The sequence below is a fragment of the Hyperoodon ampullatus genome, assembly GCF_949752795.1.
Source record: "Hyperoodon ampullatus genome assembly, chromosome: 2".
NCBI classification, from domain to species: Eukaryota; Metazoa; Chordata; class Mammalia; order Artiodactyla; family Ziphiidae; genus Hyperoodon; species Hyperoodon ampullatus.
In genome coordinates this window covers 155,292,039-155,312,323 of record NC_136915.1, presented here as the reverse complement: position 1 = coordinate 155,312,323, position 20,285 = coordinate 155,292,039, and positions in this window count along the sequence as shown.

Below are 20,285 nucleotides of genomic sequence, written 5' to 3'. Positions count from 1 at the left end.
AAACAGTTTCTCTTGAGCACAGACTTGTTAAAAGAACAGAATGCTCTGCATATTCCAAAATGGTTAGTTTTCCCCCTTCCCTGTAGGAAGCCCAAGGAGATTTTTCTTTGATATTCACTGTGAGAACTTGGTTGAGCTCCAGGAGGTAAAATGCCCCCAATTTTTTTTCTTTCTTTTTTTTTTTTAGGGTGGGTTTTTCAGTGCAGCAATTCAGAATTCATGATGTGATAATTGAGAGTTGGTAGACAGAGAGTGATGAGGGTTTTGAAAGTATCTTGATGAGTGACTATTTATTTGATAAGAGAATAGTTTCCTGGTTGAGTGATCCAATGCCCTGGAGTTTTTAAATCTCAGACTTGTCTACATTGAGCCTTCAGCAATTTGTCTATTGCAGTTCAAATTTTCCCATGCTGCTACTAGTTCTGGAGGTTTCTGCTCTGGTAAGTTGTGATTCTATCTGCCTGTCTCTCTAGTTTGGGGGGCAATGGCTTGCCTGTGATCTCGCTTCTCTGACAGATCTAAGGAGAGCTGTTAATTTTTCAGTTTGTTCAGATTTCTACTTGTTATTAGGACAGAGTGGCAACTTCCAAGCATTTTACAAGCTGGACTAGAACCTGGAAGTTCCCTTGATTTATTTCTTACCTTTGAGAATATTGGTTTTGAAAGGTCAGTAAATTAACTTGAACATATTTAGCCATAATTTTCCTGTTTATAAAATACAGTCAGGTATGTAGAATGTTGCTTTAGTTTCCTATTGCTGCTGTAACAAATTACCACAAACTTCCTGACTTAAACTAACAGAAATTTATTCTCTTAGAGATGTGGAGACCAAAAATCTGAAATGAGTCTTTTGGGGCTAAAATCAAGGTGTCAGCAAGATTGGTTTCTTCTGAGGGCTCCAGGGAAGAATACATTCCTTGCCTCTTCCAGTTTCTAGAGGCTGCTGATGTTCCTTTGTTTCTGGCCACATCACTCCAATCCCTGCTTAGTAATCACATGGCCTTCTTCCTTTCTGTAGTCAAGTCTTCCTCTACCTTTCTCTTAAAAGGATATTGCAATTGCATTTAAGACCTACCTGGATAATCCAGGAAAATCTCCCCATCTCAAAATTCTCAATCATATCTGCAAAATTCCCAATCATATCTGCAAAATTCCTTTTGCCATATAAGGTAACATTCACAGGTTCCAGGGATTAGAACCTGGATATCTTTGGAGGCCATTATTCAGTCTACCACCAGTGTGCTTAGAAAAGTATCACTTCCTCTTCTGATTATTAAATATACCTTGAGAAATTTTTATGAATTGATCGCACTAGGTTTCATTGCAGGACAGAATAAATATTATTGGAGAATTGTGCAAGAATTTGCACAATAACTTTGCAAGTGCTACATAGGTAGCAGGAGGAAATACCTTGTCATTTTTTGACTGACCAAGGTGGTGGGTTAAATTAAACTAAAGTCTCAATTCTAATAGCAACAACAAAATAAACTGATAGGCACAGATTTTTATAGATGTTTGGTTAGGAGAAATTTGTATTTCTCCAGCTGGTTAAAAAAAACTGGTAGAAAGCTCCTATACATACAACCAGAATATAACACGTCGACTGAAAAAAAATGCACAACATAAAAGTTGAGAGTTATGTTTTATTTGGCGGACATTCTTAAGACTTCAAGCCCAGGAGACAGCCTCTCAGATAACGCTGAGAAAACTGTTCTGAAGAGGAGGAGGGGGAAGCCAGAATATATAGGTGTTTTTGCAACAGCACCAGGTAGCTGAAACAAAAGATTACTGTTAACAAAAGAAAACTAGACATCTCAAATTAAGGAATTTAGTGCTCTTCTATGTTTGGGAAGATGCAAGATTCTGGGCTCGCTGAAATCATTCCTTTGATATTCACCTCAGCTGTCTGGGACCAGTTATCCTGTGTTTTCTCATCCTGAGTTTCCTCAGACTGCACCATCAGGGGTGAGTGCAGTCTGATGACTGCTAGATGGCAGGCATTCTTTGCTTCCATCCTCAGTTCTCTCAAGGCTCACCATGGGAGGTGGCTATAATCGCTGATGGCTGCAACATCCTTTGTTTACTGATATGGTGGGCAGTATTTTCTTTCCACATGTCCTATTTTCAGCAAGAGCATTGCCTCTCTTCCCTTCCATGTACGCCCTTTGGGACTGTCTTGCCATTTTGCAATTTTCCAATTTAAACTTTAATTTAAATGTTTCATCTGAATACAGTATTTTAGGACAGAATGCATGAAAAGAGCGTGCAATGTAATTTTCCCAGAATCTTAACTCCCTTTGGAATAGCTTTAGATCTTAATGACTCTAGGTCTGATCAAAGAATCAGAAACACGAAGCTGAAATGATGAAAGTGTAGTGGCACAAAAGCATAACACTTCAAATTATTTAAGGAAAAAAGAATCTTTTAGTGGGTATCTGTGGAGTTTCAGGGTAATCACTGAGAAACAGCATTTAAGATGTCTGACAAAGCAATGAAAATAACTTAAACTTTTTGAATAGTTGAAAGTTAGGCTTAAATGAAAGCTTGTCTCAACTTCAAAATACTGAATTTTGCAAGAGAAGTCTATAATTACTGTCATCAGATACTGGGGCCCCCAACCAACACATTGTTAAATTAAACCCTCTGAATTCTGTGTTTATCTTTCTGCTTCTTTATGTGGTGGAGAAAGGGGAGTTCAGAAATAGTTATGGTAAAGTCTGAGTGCTTCCCTTTTTTATTTTAGTGAGCAGGTCCAATATAAATATTCAAAACTTAAATTCTCATATAGGGGACGGAATTTTCAAGTGAACCATTATATACAGGGGCATTTTTTAAAGTGAGGGCCCAGACCATAAAGAAAGCAGTGGTAGGTATCAAATTAGAAAAAGAGAATCACCATGAAAACAGCAATGCAAATATATAGATATAAAGACTGGACAACAGCTGGGAAAAGCTGAAGTTTTAAAAATACCTTATTTGATGTGTTACCCATATGATATTTTAAAAAAGCAAAATAAAAGCATACTCAGAACACATCACCATACAGTCATATGGTAATGAAGTAAGTCTACCCCCCAGTGATGTCATTACTGGTTTCAGACCATTCTAGGAAAAGACTCTGTGGACAGATAAATGTACATCATGCCTTCTGGTTTTATGGTATTGGAATTCAGACTACATAGATTATAATTTGTTTATGCCTACTCTTTGTGTTAAACTAAAAGAAGTTAGATTGCCTAGACACTGAGTGTTTTGCTTGAATGAGTTTTTTTTTTTAAAGCTAGTATTTATAATGTCATGAATCACACTAAAAACTTCTCTTTATAAAAGAAAAACTCCAAAGCAATTGTAGATTAGAGATTGAGTGAAAATAGAGTGATTAAGAGGTTGGGCTTCAGAGTCAGACAGACACATACTTAAATTCTGGCTATGTCACTTACAGTAATGTAATTTTGGGCAAATTACCTAGATTCTTCAAACCCTGGTTTCCTCATTTGAATAATAATAATACTAGCAACAACAGCAACAATAATAGCAGCACCAGCTTCATCGGTGTTTTTTGAAAAGTAAAAGTGTCGATACATATGAACTGCATAATTGCTCAATGAATAGTCATTGGTATGATTATTGTTGCTGGGTGAACCTCATGGTCCAAATTTCACAGACTCCAGTGCCCTATTCCCAGCAAAGGAGGAGAGGAATGTAGAAATGTGGAAGATGCCATCAGCCTTGAAAGTTTAGTAAATCTCTTTGTGATCTCATCTGTGAGAACATCTTTCATAACTTTTTCCAAACAATTGTTAATATATTTATATTTTCTATATATAGCAGATATAATGGGAAATGTTTTATAAATTTAAGTTTAAATTTAAAACATTCCCTTTTATCTGACATTCAGGCCACTATGAATTTAAAGCATGTCTCCTTGCCCTAGGATTTTATGATTTAGGAAATAAGTTTGAGTGTGCTTTCCATACTAGTCACAACTGAAAAAAAAATACAACCTTGTTTGAACTCTTACTGTGTTCCAAGTACTGTTCTAAGCATGTTACATACTTCATTTCATTTAATCTTCAAAATAGTCTTATGAGGTAGGAAATATTATTCTTTAAAGAGAGAGTTTAAATTTATGGATTCTAATCTTATTACCTTTTAGGCACCAATGTTCTCAATGTTTTTATTCAGTATTCATATAGTAGCCTTTTTATCTACTATAGTTTTTTCATGGTTAAGTGTTCAGAGCTATACATTAAAGGCTGTGTAGTGAATTGGTTGAGGGCACAAGCTGTGAGTTATGAAAGATCTTGGTTCCAATTCTGACTCTAGACTAGTGTTGACCTTTGGTAAACTGCTTAACTTTTGGGGGCAGTTATTACTTTACATATTGAATGGGGCTAATGTTAACTACTTCATAGATTTATTTTAAGGATTAAATGACTCAGTTAATATAGTGTAAAACATTGGCGATAGAGCCTGGCACATAATAAGCAGTCATTTAATGGTGGTCATTATTTTTGATCAACATGCAATGAGTTACTGATGGATAAAACAAACACACACAGCTAGAGGCCATAGGAAATGCTAAGCTAAAAATAATATGCTTACAGTATTTGGATTTATAATTTGACGAGAAAGGAACATGCATGTATGAAAGAAATACTTTTTAAGAAATGCAAACAGGGCTTTATAAGGTTGTAGGAGATAGAGATAAATTCTGAGTGTTGGGGTATAGCTCAAATGAGAGGAGGTGGAGAAAATAATACCTGAACTGGGTTTGGAAATATAAATAATATATTATTTTTTGGAGAAGGGAGAAAAGAGCTTTCTTGATGCAGGGGATAGCATGAGTAAATGCCCTGAACTATAGAGTACAGTACCCATGGAATAGTAACTATTATGGTGTGTGGTATGATTGGAGAATGGAGTTTGTGGAGACATCAATTTGAAATAAGTCTGAAAGACAGATATGGCCTAGATTGTTAAACGCCTCGCTAAGAACTTTTAATCTTACTGTTTAGAAGACTCCTCCATTAGAAATGTGGAAAATATATTTGGAAAGGTGAGGCAGTCAGTGAGAACAGTTAAGACATTGTCCAGATGATTTAGTGGAAATCGATGAATACTTAGACAAGGGTAGTGACAATAGGAATAGAACATAGGACTGGATAAATACAAAAGACATTTTGGAGATATCAGCCAGAGACATTCATTTACTAATGGCTGTGGTGGGAGTAGGGCTGAGGAAGGGGTCAAATATGATGTAACATTTTCACCAGGTGGCTAGAACAATAGTGATACTATTCACTGAGACCAAACCCTCATGAAGGAGGTTTGGGGACGTATGTTTCTGGACATAATGAGTATGAAATAGTCCAGTCTAGTGTGAGTATAGACTATTTGGTAGTCCAAGTAGATTTGTCCTAAATACACATGGAAATTTGAGCCTGGAGCTTAAGTAAAGAGTCCAAGTTTGGATGTAGAATATGATTCTTATAGTTGACAGAGAAATATAATTTATTTTGAGATACCCTTGAAAACACCAGGTGGCCTTTTGAATTCTTAGTACAGTTTCTAAAATCTAGGTGTATGGAACACACATAATCTCTGTATAACCTACAGTGTATTTTAGGTGGAATACATCTATTTAATACCCGGCCCTTAATTTTTGTTCTTGGCCAGAGGATATAATTTTTTGGATTAAGAATAGGGTGTGGGAGGGTCAATGATTCTGGAATACACTCCACAAGTGCTTTGACAGAACCTGTTTTATTAGCTCACATAAACCCCACCTGCTGGGGCCTCTGCTTGATTGGCAATCTGGTAATCCTCTTGTGAGAATTAACTGAACCGGCTTTATCTGTAAATAACATTCATTTTCAAGTGTGAGATACGAAGGTGTAGTTATGGTGATGAGAGGTTGTCTAGCCTACCACCTTTTTAAATTCAGAGTTAGTTACTAACGCATTTGTCAAGCTTTTACATTCTTGTCACATTTCTAATATCTTAGGGCATAGTTTGTGAAGAAAACAACTTTTCTTGGAGGAAATATGAACCTGTTTTAGGATTTAGCTTATTATTAGTATTGTTATTATTCTAATGCTTAATTGGGTAACATTGAATCACTTTTTTTCTTCCAGTTTTGCGATATTGTTGACATAACAGCACTGTATAAGTTTAAGGTGTGCAGCATGATTTGACCTACATATATCATGAAGTGATCATCACAGTAAGTTTGGTGAACATCCATCATCTCAGATAAATAAAAATGAAGGAAAAAGAAGGAACTATTTTTTCCTTGTGATGAGAACACTTAGGATTTACTCTTTTAACAACTTTCATATAGAACATTCAGTAATGTTAGTTATATTAATCATGTTGCACATTACATTCCTAGTACTTATTTATCTTATAACTGGAAGTCTATATCTTTTGATCACCTTCATCCAATCCACCTCACACTCCCCACCTGTAACCACAAATCTGATCTCTTTTTTTTTATAAGTTTGTTTACTTGTTTTTGAAGTATAATTAACCTATGACACTAGTTGGTTCCTGTTACCAACATAGTGAGTTGATATTTCTATACATTTCACAATGATCACCGTGATAAGTGTAGTTACCATGTGTCACCATACAAAGATATTACCTTATTATTACATTGAATAAATTTTAATAATTTACAGAACACTTTCACTGACATGGTTTCACCTTGATCTTCACAATAACTCAAGTGGAGGCAGACTTGTTACGTTTAATAGGTGAAGAAACAGACTGAGAGAGGTTGAGTAATTTGTTCAAGATCCCAGAGCCAATATGAGTTGGAACCAGGGCTTTGACATTAACTTGGCTCCAGATGGGCTTTTTTATTCCTATTACATGTCTCTACTTTTTCTAGTAATATTTCTACATCTGATATTTAATATTTTCCTTGTATGGTCTCAAATGAATAGACTACATATATTCTTGTTTTCCACCTTCAAAATTCTTGACATATCTTTTGATATGGTAAATGTGCTATTAAAATATGATCAACACCTTAGGAAAAAGTCTGTGTGTTAACTCATCATATTGATAGTGTCAAGGTTGTTGATTCTTGTTTGATTTTCTCTTTCTTTTTCTTTTCCTTTCTCTTTCCTTCTTTCTCTTCTTTCCTTTCCTTCTTCTCTTTCCTTCTTCTCTTTCTTTTCTTTCTTTCTTTCTTTCTTTCTTTCTTTCTTTCTTTCTTTCTTTCTTTCTTTCTTTCTTTCTGTAGCTACATGACTATGTTAAGCTTAACTAAGTTACTAGTAGATTTTGGCTGTAATATTCAGCAACACATATTTTGGCTTTATTTTCAAATTAGGTGTTATTTAAATCATGGTATTTATGTTTTATGAAAATTGAAAACTAATAAGAATGAAATATGGAACTGAGGTTGAGCAAAATGTATAGGAAACAATAAGGTAGCCAAATACCTGTTTATATCCAGAATCTGTTCTGCCTTTCCTTTTTTAAAGAAAATATTTTGAATATCATCTTTAGGGACTGTAAATAAAAAATTCATCCTTTACCTAAAGTGTATTGTCTTTTAACTGGGGAATGGGGAAAAGGACAGAGATAAAAGAGCACCCAGCTTAGGACACTGCACTGCCCTTTATTGGAAGGAGCAGTGCTGCCAGCTGTCTTTGCCCTGGTTCAGATGCTAGAGTCATTCAAGGAGTCTGATGCTATTTTCCCCTTGTTTAAGTTTATATTCCTACTGTTTCTTGAGGTCTTTCCTAGTCATGGAAGAGAAGGAGTTAGGCAGAAGGGATCTCAGAATATTGTCTTTGTATGTTAAAGAGCTATCATAATCACTGAGAGAAATATAAGTTTCACTGGGTGATGAGTATCACTGTATCATTATTTCCTTAGAAAGAACTATTATGATGCAAATCAGTGTGTAACCTAGAAGAGGACATCACCAGAAAAGGACCAACTAACAATTACTTTGTCAGATGTATAGAAACAAAACAAATTTAATTACATTATCACTTAACGTGGCTAACTTTCTAGTGCTCATTTTTTACAGCTTGGGAAGATTCTATTTAGATTTTAAGAGTCAGCAACCTCTTTTCCTTATTTGGCAGTATGTTATTTTAGTTATGTTTCCTCCCCGAACCCTTTTTTTTTACATTTATTTAGTTTTTTTGAAACATTTCAAGATATAAAGTGAATAGAATCTTTAGCAACACAATAAGGGCCTTTCCTAATCCTGGCTGAGAAGAGGTGGAACAACCTGTTCAATACTGAGCAGAGGAGTTAGCATTTCAGCATCTCTGTGAGAATTTATTTGTAGTTGTCAATTTTAAAATTCTTTAAAACAAATGCAGTCATTCTACCCTTTATTTGCTTAATTTAATTTGTAAACTCTGATGAAATTTCCCTCCTTATTGGATAATTTCCATATTTTAGTTTTGGTCAACAAGGCCAGTCCCACGTAGAATTCCCAAGTTGTCCGAGTTTTGTGTTTAGCCTCTGCTCCCTTTCCCTTTTGATGTTTGGCTTCTTTGCTTAGCTGATCTTGCCTTGTTCCCACTCCTACAGCACACACTGGCTGTTCTTCTAGCAGTGCTGTATGCTGTATGTACCATTCCTCCAGCCTCCTGGCCATTCAACACTCCCTGCAGCTTCACCTCTTCCCGCATTATTTACTGCTTCCCTTCTGACAGTAAGTATTCTGATAGATTAATCTATTCTAAAGAAGTTGTGATTTATAGTGTCTTATTTCTCCAGATAATGTTGTGTTGTGATATTTCAAAATGCAACTGCCAGAGAAACTCCAAGAAACATCATGTAAGTAGGAAAAAATGTATTAGTGGCAGGAATCCTAGGCTTGGGTGCAGGCCAGTTTGAGAGGGAATTTGGAGGCCTTTTGCTAGCCTCAGATTCTAGGCAGCTCCCTACATCATCTGAGGTGGAATTGTGATGCTCTGTTTCTGGTTTTTAACGCCACACTCAGTGAGACTATCATGTGAAATTATTACCAAGGGGGAATTTAGCCACTGCCTTTGCAAGCCAATAGACAGTTTATCAAAGGGTAAAGAGGACATTTTTTCAGATCTGTCTTGGGTTTTGTTGTAGGGCACAGTCTCTGCTGTTTTATTTTTTATTTTTCTGTTGTTTCATTTAATCAACATAGGCTGTTTCCATACTCATAATTATGAATAGAGGATTTAAGTTTAATGTTTTAAATTCCATGTTTCTAAGATTAATATTAAAAAGATTGAAAAATGGCAAGCCTTTTCAGGATGTATAATCAAATAGGTAAAGTATATACACCCCTGGAGAAATTTCAAAAATTTTCCAGTTTTTTAAAATATAATTTTTGATTTCATATACCCACTTCTTTATTAACATATTGCATTCACAGGGAGAACATTTCTTTCATTTAAAAAATTTTTTTTAATTTAATTTTATTTATTTTTTTATACAGCAGGTTCTTATTAGTCATCAATTTTATACACATTAGTGTATACGTGTCAATCCCAATCACCCAATTCATCACACCACCACTCCAACCCAGCTGCAGCTTTCCCTCCTTGGTGTCCATACGTTTGTTCTCTACATCTGTGTCTCTATTTCTGCCCTGCAAACCGATTCATCTGTACCATTTTTCTAGGTTCCACATATATGTGTTAATATACGATATTTGTTTTTCTCTTTCTGGCTTACTTCACTCTGTATGACAGTCTTTAGATTCATCCACGTCTCAACTAATGACCCAATTTCGTTCCTTTTTATGGCTGAGTAATACTCCATTGTATATATGTACCACAACTTCTTTATCTATTCGTTTGTCGATGGGCATTTAGGTTGCTTCCATGACCTGGCTATTGTAAATAGTGCTGCAATGAACATTGGGGTGCATGTGTCTTTTTGAATTATGGTTTTCTCTGGGTATATGCCCAGTAATGGGATTGCTGGATCATATGGTAATTCTATTTTTAGATTTTTAAGGAAGCTCCATACTGTTCTCCATAGTGGCTGTATCAATTTACATTCCCGCCAACAGTGCAAGAGGTTTCCCTTTTCTCCACACCATCTCCAACATTTGTTGTTTGTAGATTTTCTGATGATGCCCATTCTAACTGGTGTGAGGTGATACCTCATTGTAGTTTTAATTTGCATTTCTCTAATAATTAGTGATGTTGAGCAGTTTTTCATGTGCTTCTTGGCCATCTGTATATCTTCTTTGCAGAAGTGTCTATATAGGTCTTCTGCCCACTTTTGGATTGGGTTGTTTGTTTTTTTAATATTGAGCTGCATGAGCTGTTTATATATTTTGGAGATTAATCCTCTGTTGATTCGTTTCCAAATATTTTCTCCCATTCTGAGGGTTGTCTTTTCGTCTTGTTTATGGATTCCTTTGCTGTGCAAAAGCTTTTAAGTTTCATTAGGTCCCATTTGTTTATTTTATTTTTTTTATTTCCATTACTCTAGGAGGTGGATCAAAAAAGATCTTGCCGTGATTTATGTCAAAGAGTGTTCTTCCTATGTTTTCCTCTAAGAGTTTTATAGTGTCCAGTCTTAACATTGAGGCCTCTAATCCATTTTGAGTTTATTTTTGTGTATGGTGTTAGGGAGTGTTCTAATTTCATTCTTTTACATGTAGCTACCCAGTTTTTCCAGCACCACTTATTGAAGAGACTGTCTTTTCTCCATTGTATATCCTTGCCTCCTTTGTCATAGATTAGTTGACCATAGGTGCGTGGGTTTACCTCTGGGCTTTCTATCTTGTTCCATTGATCTATGTTTCTGTTTTTGTGCCAGTACCATATTGTCTTGATTACTGTAGTTTTGTAGTATAGTGTGAAGTCAGGGAGTCTGATTCCTCCAGCTCCGTTTTTTTCCCACAAGACTGCTTTGGCTATTTGGGGTCTTCTGTGTCTCCATACAAATTTTAAGATTTTTTGTTCCAGGTCCGTAAAAAATGCCATTGGTAATTTGATAGGGACTGCATTGAATCTGTAGATTGCTTTGCCTAGTATTGTCATTTTCATAATATTGATTCTTCCAATCCAATAACATGGTATATCTCTCCATCTGTTGGTATCATCTTTAATTTCTTTCATCAGTGTCTTATAGTTTTCTGCATACAGGTTTTTGTCTCCCTAGGTAGGTTTATTCCTAGGTATTTTATTCTTTTTGTTGCAATGGTAAATAGGAGTGTTTCCTTAATTTCTCTTTCAGATTATTCATCATTAGTGTATAGGAATGCAAGAGATTTCTGTGCATTAATTTTGTATCCTGCAACTTTACCAAATTCACTGATTAGGTCTAGTAGTTTCCTGGTGGCATCTTTAGGATTCTCTATGTATAGTATCATGTCATCTGCAAACAGTGACAGTTTTACCTCTTCTTTTCCAATTTGTATTCCTTTTATTTCTTTTTCTTCTCTGATTGCCATGGCTGGGACTTCCAAAGCTATGTTGAATAACAGTGGTGAGAGTGGACATCCTTGTCTTGTTCCTGATATTAGAGGAAATGCTTTCAGTTTTTCACCATTGAGAATGATGTTTGCTGTGGGTTTGTCGTATATGGCCTTTATTATGTTGAGGTAGGTTCCCTCTATGCCCACTTTCTGGAGAGTTTTTATCATAAATTGGTATTGAATTTTGTCAAAAGCTTTTTCTGCATCTATTGAGATGATCCTATGGTTTTTCTTCTTCAATTTGTTAATATGGTGTATCACATTGATTGATTTGCATATATTGAAGAATCCTTGCATCCCTGGGATAAATCCCACTTGATCATGGTGTATGAAACTTTTAATGTGTTGTTGGATTCTGTTTGCTAGTATTTTGTTGAGGATTTTTGCATCTATATTCATCAGTGATATTGGTTTGTAATTTTCTTCTTTTGTAGTATCTTTGTCTGGTTTTGGTATCAGGGTGATGGTGGTCTCATAGAATGAGTTTGGGAGTGTTTCTTCCTCTGAAATTTTTTGGAAGAGTTTGCGAAGGATGGGTGTTAGCTCTTCTCTAAATGTTTGATCGAATTCACCTGTGAAGCTATCTGGTCCTGGACTTTTTTTGTTGGAAGATTTTTAATCACAGTTTCAATTACATTAGTTATGATTTGTCTGTTCATATTTTCTATTTGCTCCTGGTTCAGTCTTGGAAGGTTATACCTTTCTAAGAATTTGTCCTTTTCTTCCAGGTTGTCCATTTTATTGGCATAGAGTTGCTTGTAGTAGTCTCTTAGGATGCTTTGTGTTTCTGTGGTGTCCATTGAAACTTCTTTTTCATTTCTAATTTTATTGATTTGAGTTCTCTCCCTCTTTTTCTTGATGAGTCTGGCTAATGGTCTATCAATTTTGTTTATCTTCTCAGAGAACCAGCTTTTAGTTTTATTGATCTTTGCTATTGTTTCTTTGTTTCTATTTCATTTATTTCTGCTCTGATCTTTATGATTTCTTTCCTTCTGCTAACTTTGGGTTTTGTTTGTTCTTCTTTCTCTAGTCCTTTAGGTGTAAGGTTAGATTATTTATTTGAGATGTTTCTTGTGTCTTGAGGTAGGCTTGTATAGCTATAAACTTCCCTCTTAGAACTGCTTTTGCTGCATCCCATAGGTTTTGGATCGTCGTGTTTTCATTGTCATTTTTCTGTAGGTATTTTTTGATTTCTTCAGTGATCTCTTGGTTATTTAGTAACGTATTGTTTAGCCTCCATGTGTTTGTGTTTTTTACATTTTTTTCCCTGTAATTGATTTCTAGTCTCATAGTGTTGTGGTAAGAAAAGATGCTGGGTACGATTTCAATTTTCTTAAATTTACTGAGGCTTGATTTGTGACCCAAGATATGATCTGTCCTGGAGAATGTTCCATGCGCACTTGAAGGAAGTGTAATCTGCTGTTTTAGGATGGAATGTCCTATAAATATCAATTAAATCTATCTGGTCTATTGTGTCATTTAAAGCTTCTGTTTCTTTATTTATTTTCATTTTGGATGTTCTGTCCATTAGCGTAAGTGAGGTGTTAATTCCCCCACTATTATTATGTTATGTCGATTTCCTCTTTTATAGCTGTTAGCAGTTGCCTTATGTATTGAGGTGCTCCTATGTTGGGTGCATATATATTTATAATTGTCATACCTTCTTCTTGGATTGATCCCTTGACCATTATGTAGTGTCCTTCCTTGTCTCTTGTAACATTCTTTATTTTAAAGTCTATTTTATCTGATATGACTATAGTTACTCCAGTTTTCTTTTGATTTCCATTTACATGGAATATCTTTTTCCATCCCCTCACTTTCAGTCTGTCTGTGTCCCTAGGTCTGAAGTGGGTCTCTTGTAGACAGCATACATATGGGTCTTGTTTTTGTATGCATTCAGCAAGCCTGTGTCTTTTGGTTGGAACATTTAATCCATTCACGTTTAAGGTAATTATCGATATGTATGTTCCTATGACCATTTTCTTAATTGTTTTGGGTTTGTTTTTGTAGGTCCTCTTCTTCTCTTGTGTTTCCCACTTATAAAAGTTCCTTTAGCATTTGCTGTAGAGCTGGTTTGGTGGTGCTGAATTCTCTTAGCTTTTGCTCGTCTGTAAAGCTTTTGATTTCTCCATCAAATATGAATGAGATCCTTGCTGGGTAGAGTAATCTTGGTTGTAGGTTTTTCCCTTTCATCACTTTAAGTATATCATGCCACTCCCTTCTGGCTTGTAGAGTTTCTGCTGAGAAATCAGCTGTTAACCTTATGGGAGTTCCCTTGTATATTATTTGTCATTTTTCCTTTGCTGCTTTCAATAATTTTTCTGTGTCTTTAATTTTTGCCAGTTTGATTACTATGTGTCTCATCGTGTATCTCCTTGGGTTTATCCTGTATGGAACTCTCTGTGTTTCCTGGACTTGGGTGGCTATTTCCTTTCCCACGTTAGGGAAGTTTTCGACTGTAATCTCTTCACGTATTTTCTCCGGTCCTTTCTCTCTCTCTTTTCCTTCTGGGACGCCTATAATGCAAATGTTGTTGCATTTAAGGTTGTCCCAGAGGTCTCTTAGGTTGTCTTCATTTCTTTTTGTTCTTTTTTTTTTTATTCTGTTCCTCAGCAGTGAATTCCACCATTCTGTCTGTCACTTATCTGTTCTTCTGCCTCAGTTTTTCTGCTATTGATTCCTTCTAGTGTAGTTTTCATTTCAGTTATTGTATTGTTCATCTCTGTTTGTTTGTTCTTTAATTATTCTGGTCTTTGTTAAACATTTCTTGCAGCTTCTCTATCTTTGCCTCCATTCTTTTTCCGAGGAGTAGGCAGGAGCCACTACTTTCATCTTTTCATCTTCACTATCATTATTCTGAATTCTTTTTCTGGAAGGTTGCCTAGCTCCACTTCATTTAGTTGTTTTTCTGGGGTTTTATCTTGTTTCTTCATCTGGTACATAGCCCTCTGCCTTTTCATCTTGTGTATCTTTCTGTGAATGTGGTTTTTGTTCCACGGGCTGCAGGATTGTGAGAGAGCATTTCTGATGTTTCCTACTACTGAATTGAAAATGCATATGAAACCTGTAAATGCACAGTACTGTAAATACCTGCACTGATTGAATAGTCTCCCACTTTGTTTCTCCTGTGAAATAAGTTAACTGCATGTGAAAACTGCATTGGCTTTTTGAGGTCACAGGTAAAAGTGGGTTTGAAAGTGGTCAGTGAACAGTTGTGGCGTAGCTACTCTCATCTCTGCGTTGAGCTTCACAGTCTCAGCTAGCAGTCCACTCTGCTTGCAGTTCACTATATCTGTCACTTGGGGGCAGCATAATCACATACGTGCAGGCCTGCTGTCTGGTTTAACAAGGAAGAACTGATTGCAGAGCAAACCACAGAGCCCATGAACATGAAAATCAAGTCAAGTTTTTTTTTTCATACACACTGCTCAACTCATTGAAACAGAAGGTGAGCGTATTAGAGAGAACAGTTATTTATCTATAATTGAAAATCCTTATCCAAAGAATATGTGATTTGAATTAGAAAATTATTTGTAATTATGAATTTTAAATTAGGGTTTAAGGGGTGGGGGGCAGGGTGGAAGAATGAATGATGTCTTTCCTGTCTGTGCATGGAACCATATATAGTAGTTAAGCCATTTGGCACTAATGTCAGACTTCTTTGTCTTAATCTACTATGATATTTTGGGCAAGTTATTTAACATGTTTATGCCTTAATTTCCTCAAATACAACATAGGGGGAATTATAGTATACATTCATAGGTTTGTTAAGGATGAAATGACCAATTTTAATACACATATAGAGTACATATAAGTGCACTGTAAATGTTAATTTGGATTATATTCATGAGGTAAATGCTCACCTTTTCAAGTTAAAAGACCTCAACTGAGTATCAGCACACAAGAAAGCATTTGAGTGAGATGCTTACACTGTATTTTATGGTCGTTGGTCATAATGACCCTGGAAAAAATACGTTTGAAGAAACTATTTAAGAGGAGAGCAAAAATATTAATAAAAAGAAATTTAAGTTTTAGTGTGAATTAAGGGAGAGGTCTCACATGTGCTTATGTGGAAGAGAAATTTCCTTTCTTCACAAAGTCTTGAACCAGTACCTTTTAGTCAGTAACAGAGTAGTGGCTCCTGCCTACTTAGGAACTCACCTGTTACTAATGAAACCAATATCGCAGTAAATAAGACCTGAAAAAACCTTAACAAAAAGACAATTCAAATTGAGGAAACTCAGTCTTTTTGAGTTCCGAATCCAAATTCAGTCAGCACTTACCAAGAACTTAAGAGAACTTAAACGAGCTTAAACTTTCTGGAGATAGAAGACCTGCACCCAGGAAGGTGAAGCTATACAAGTACCAGAGTGAATAAGGTTGGAACTTAGAGGAAAAAGAAAGTTGAGCTAGAATGATTAAGTGGTAAAGAACTGGAAGTGGGATTTTAATGTGGCCTTAAATATTGTTTGGGATTTGGAAAGGAGAAGGGGGAAGAAGAAAACTTAGGTGGGTGTTATGGGCTGAATTGTATCCCCCTCAAATTCATATGTTAAACTCCTAACCCTCAAAACCTCAGAATGTGACTACATTTGGAGATAGGGATTTTAATGAGATAATGTTAAAATGAGGTCATTAGGGTGGGGCCTACTTCAATATGACTGCTATCCTTATAAGAAGAGGAAATTCTAGCCTCCAGAATTATGAGAAAATACATTTCTGTTGTTTAAGTCACCCATTTCGTGGTCCTTTGTTGTAGTAGTGCTAACAAGCTAACACAGTGGGGGAAATTATGAACCAAGTGTGGAAGCAGAAATAGGTGTTTCCTTGGAGGAGGACTAATAAGAAAATAGTGGTTTGGTATTGGGAAATGTTGAGTTGGCTTCTTGGAGGAGCAAGCTGATATGATACTGTCCTTAAAAAGGTGGGACTTAAACCAGCAGGATCTGGTCAGATGTTTGGAACAGAGGTGGACTATGAATGCCCTGTCTTTGAAAGGTGAATCCGGCAGTAGTATGAGGGCTTCCATCAGACAGGGACTGAAAGCAGAAGCCACATATGTGGTGAAAGAGAACCAGCATTTGCAAATGAAGGAGTCAGGTTATAGGTAAGTTATAATTTAAAGTAAGAATGGACAGTACTTGATGGCAAAGAAAGGAACACCTGAATGCACTAAAGTGGTTTTGAGCCAAGTTGACGAGTGTGGTAGTGGTACCGTTGATAATGCAAGTGTGCTGAAACTGGACCCCGTCTCATAGGAGGTAATGAGACAGGCTGGAGTTCAAGGCTACGAATGTCATGTGTTGATGCTGGAGCTAAAAGAATGGGTGAAATCTATGAGAGAGCTTTTAAAAGGGCAGAGGATTAAACAGGAGGGTGAAAGGACTTTTAAGAACAAGGATGTCTACTATTTAATTTTAGAATTAGTGCTAAAGACAGAAGAGAAAGAGAACATTCACAGAAGGTGATAATCAAGTAAGACTGAATACTCACTGAAAACATAAGCTCTGAGCCAGGGGTAACCAGGAGAAAAGTGGATCTTCAATTCCCCTCCCCATCTAAGAATCCCTGAAGACAGCTGTAGGTGGCACCCTCCAACATATGGGGATTGTAGTTCAAGTCAAATTGCATTTAAATCTTGAAAGATAGACTGCTTACTCTTGGGTTACACTCAGGTGTCAGCACCACAGAACACTGGCTCTCTGAATTTGTTCTGTCTTTTGTTAGAATAGACATTTCATGTATCAAAATGAGTTCAAAGAGAAGAAGGGAAGAATAGGGCAGCTGTCTTTAAGTATCTGAAGGAATTTTCTGTGGAAGACAGATTGGACTTGGTTTGGGTTGCTTCAGAAAGAGAGCAACATGGCAGTAACAGGAAAGCAGGTTTCAGTTCAGTATGAAAACTGCAATCTTCTAGCTGGCCTCTGCTAGTGACTCTACCACCATCCCCTTCAGTCTTAGGCAAAACTGAGATCTTTTCATCCTGGCCTTTCCTTTCTTAGAAATGCACAACCAAGTAACCTGGCTATCTAGCTAGCTTAAAAAAAAAAAAAAAAAGGTAAGTCTATTGAGAATAATAATTGTAAGTCTTACTTCACCTTGCATAACAATTTATATCCTTGACAAACTTCCCTGTGCACTTATAGGTTCTATGGTTGTACATGACCAACACATTAAAGGACTTTCAAGAATCGGGGAAAAAAAGACAAATATGGCAGTGACTTATTAAAATACCTTTCTTTTTCAAGAAAATCACGTTTTATAAAAGTATTGCTAATAAATTCTATTTAACTGTTGACTTTAATTCAGAACTTTTTTTTTCATGTCTCCCATTCCTACCAATACTGGCCCATAGGGGTGTGAATTCCTGGCATTTGAAATAACAAACCAAATCTTCAAACTTTAAATTGGAGGAGAATTACATGATTGATCAGAGGCCAAAAATCATAGCCTTTTTGTTTGTTTTTACTCTTATTTGAATCACCAAACAATAGACATTAACAATATGGGTTACTAGAAATATCACCCAAACACTTTAGCTGGAAAAACAATGGGATAATTAGTTACTCTTTCCCACTTCAAAACTTATTATCTCTGAAACCAGTATTACAGTAAAGATCCTGGAAAAGTAAAACAAGCAAACAAAACAGACAATTTGGAAAGAGAAAGTAACATAATAGTGAGTCTCTTGATTTATAAAACTATCTAGTACTATTGTCATAGAACACAGGCAAATTACAAAAAAGTGAGTAAGATGTAACAGCAGTGAATACTGAACATTTGTTCCCACAGAAAACTCTTTGAGATGGGTCATCATCAAATGAAACCTAAATTATGGAAAGTCTAAGCTGTGAAGGTGTCATTGTGAGTTGATCTGAGAAAGCCTCATGACAGGGCTGGTGGCTTAGTTCAGCCTTAAAAGATGGATAGGGTTCTCAGAATGTTGTACACATTCTACCTTTTAGCACAGGGTGTTTTAACCTTAGCACTATTGACATTTTGGACTGGATAATTCTTTGTTGGGGTGGGGGCATCCTGTGCGTTACAGGATGTTTAGCAACATCCCTGGCCCTTATCATCTAGATGCTGGTGGCAGCCCTCCTCACCACCCTGAGATGTGATAATCAAAAATGTCGCCAGATATTGCCAATGTCCTCTGGGGGGCAAAATTGCCCTGGTTGAGTATCACTGATTTAGCACATAAAGGGTAGTAATGCATAATAAGAGAAATTGTCTTCATTTCAGTATTTTCAGGAGCAAACAAAAGAATAATGGTGCAATTTTGGCATATTTGAAGAAACTTGTCAAATTTTTTGAAGGAGCTGGCTTGGTTCACTCTTCAGGTGGTGTTCAGTCCTGGAAGAATAACACCACATAATGCTGACACTGGGGGTACATTGGCTCTCACGGAAGAGGTATCATAAAATCTTATACCTGTTTTCCTGACTGCCCAGTGATGACTGTACTTTTCCTGAGATTCCCTAAATAGTACATACAGACACAATAATTTCTGATGATTCATTAAAATTACAGTTTAGGAAATATGAAACACATTAAAAATATACTTTAAAGCCTACTCATGTTTTACTTTCCCACTTCTTCAAATACCAACTGAATTTATACTTTTTCCACTTTCATCAATTTCAATCAACTTGTTAGACATAGTTTTAGTCATATGTCCAGCTGAACTGCCGAGGGTGTGACTGTCTTAAACTGACTAGGCAGCTTTGGATAGTTTTTTAAAATTTATATTCAAAGAATGATGAAGTGATAAATAGAGACTTGAAAAAAGGAAAATACCCTGAGATAATTAAAATAACAAAATAGAAGGAACGGCTGGACAGCATAAATATTTGTGGATATGCATGATATGCATAGCATATGTACCCACCTTTATATCTGATTACACAGACATTATCAGAATTTCATAAAGGAAATAATTTCTCTGGTTTAATTTCTTTGCATTATAACATCCAAAGTTGGAGTGAATTTTGTCAATTTTAGCTAGAATAACATGTATTGAAACAGGAAGTCTGGTCCTTATGCATTAATTTAACAAACATCTCTTAAGTACCTACCAGGAGTCAGGTCCTGTGATGGAAGCTAGAGACTAATGAGAATAGAGAATAGTCAGACTGGGTCCCTATCCTCAGAAACCTTGTACACCAAATAGAGGGAGAGTTATACATGAAGAGTATAAAATGCAATTAAATGTTATAGGTTTTATAAAATGGGGCCATAAAGGAAGGGAAGATCAGTTTTTCCAGGTTGATAGTAAAAAATGGAGAATTACATCATATTCCTATCAGCAGTGTGTGCTGTGTCCTTGTATCCTTTCCTTGAATTCGTTGCATGTCTTACCTTGCTAGACTTCTAGTACTGTCGACCCCCTTCCTTCTTTAAAAACTCCATACAGGGCTTCTTCATCAGCTCTATTTTGGTTTTTATTTTACATCTTTAATCATTTCTTTTCAGCCTTTATTTGTGTGCCCTTCTTGCTTTTTACATCCCTAACGCATATTTTTGAGGTCCTTGTCCTTTTTCTGTTTGTGGATCATAGTCCTGCTTCTTTCTTCATACTCACTTTTACCAACTTCATGCATTCTCATGGTTTCAACCTATGTGTTGGTGGCTACTGTATTGAAACACATGTGGAATATTATGGTCAATTAGGGGCTTCAAAAATCAATATTTTTTAAAGGACTTGAAAGAACAGGAGTATGTCAGAAAGACAGCGACCACGATGATGGAAATCCAACCATGTGTAATACTGTCTGTAATGCCCCAAATAGAGAGTACCACTGGACATTTTGAGGCATTTCCTTCCAATATT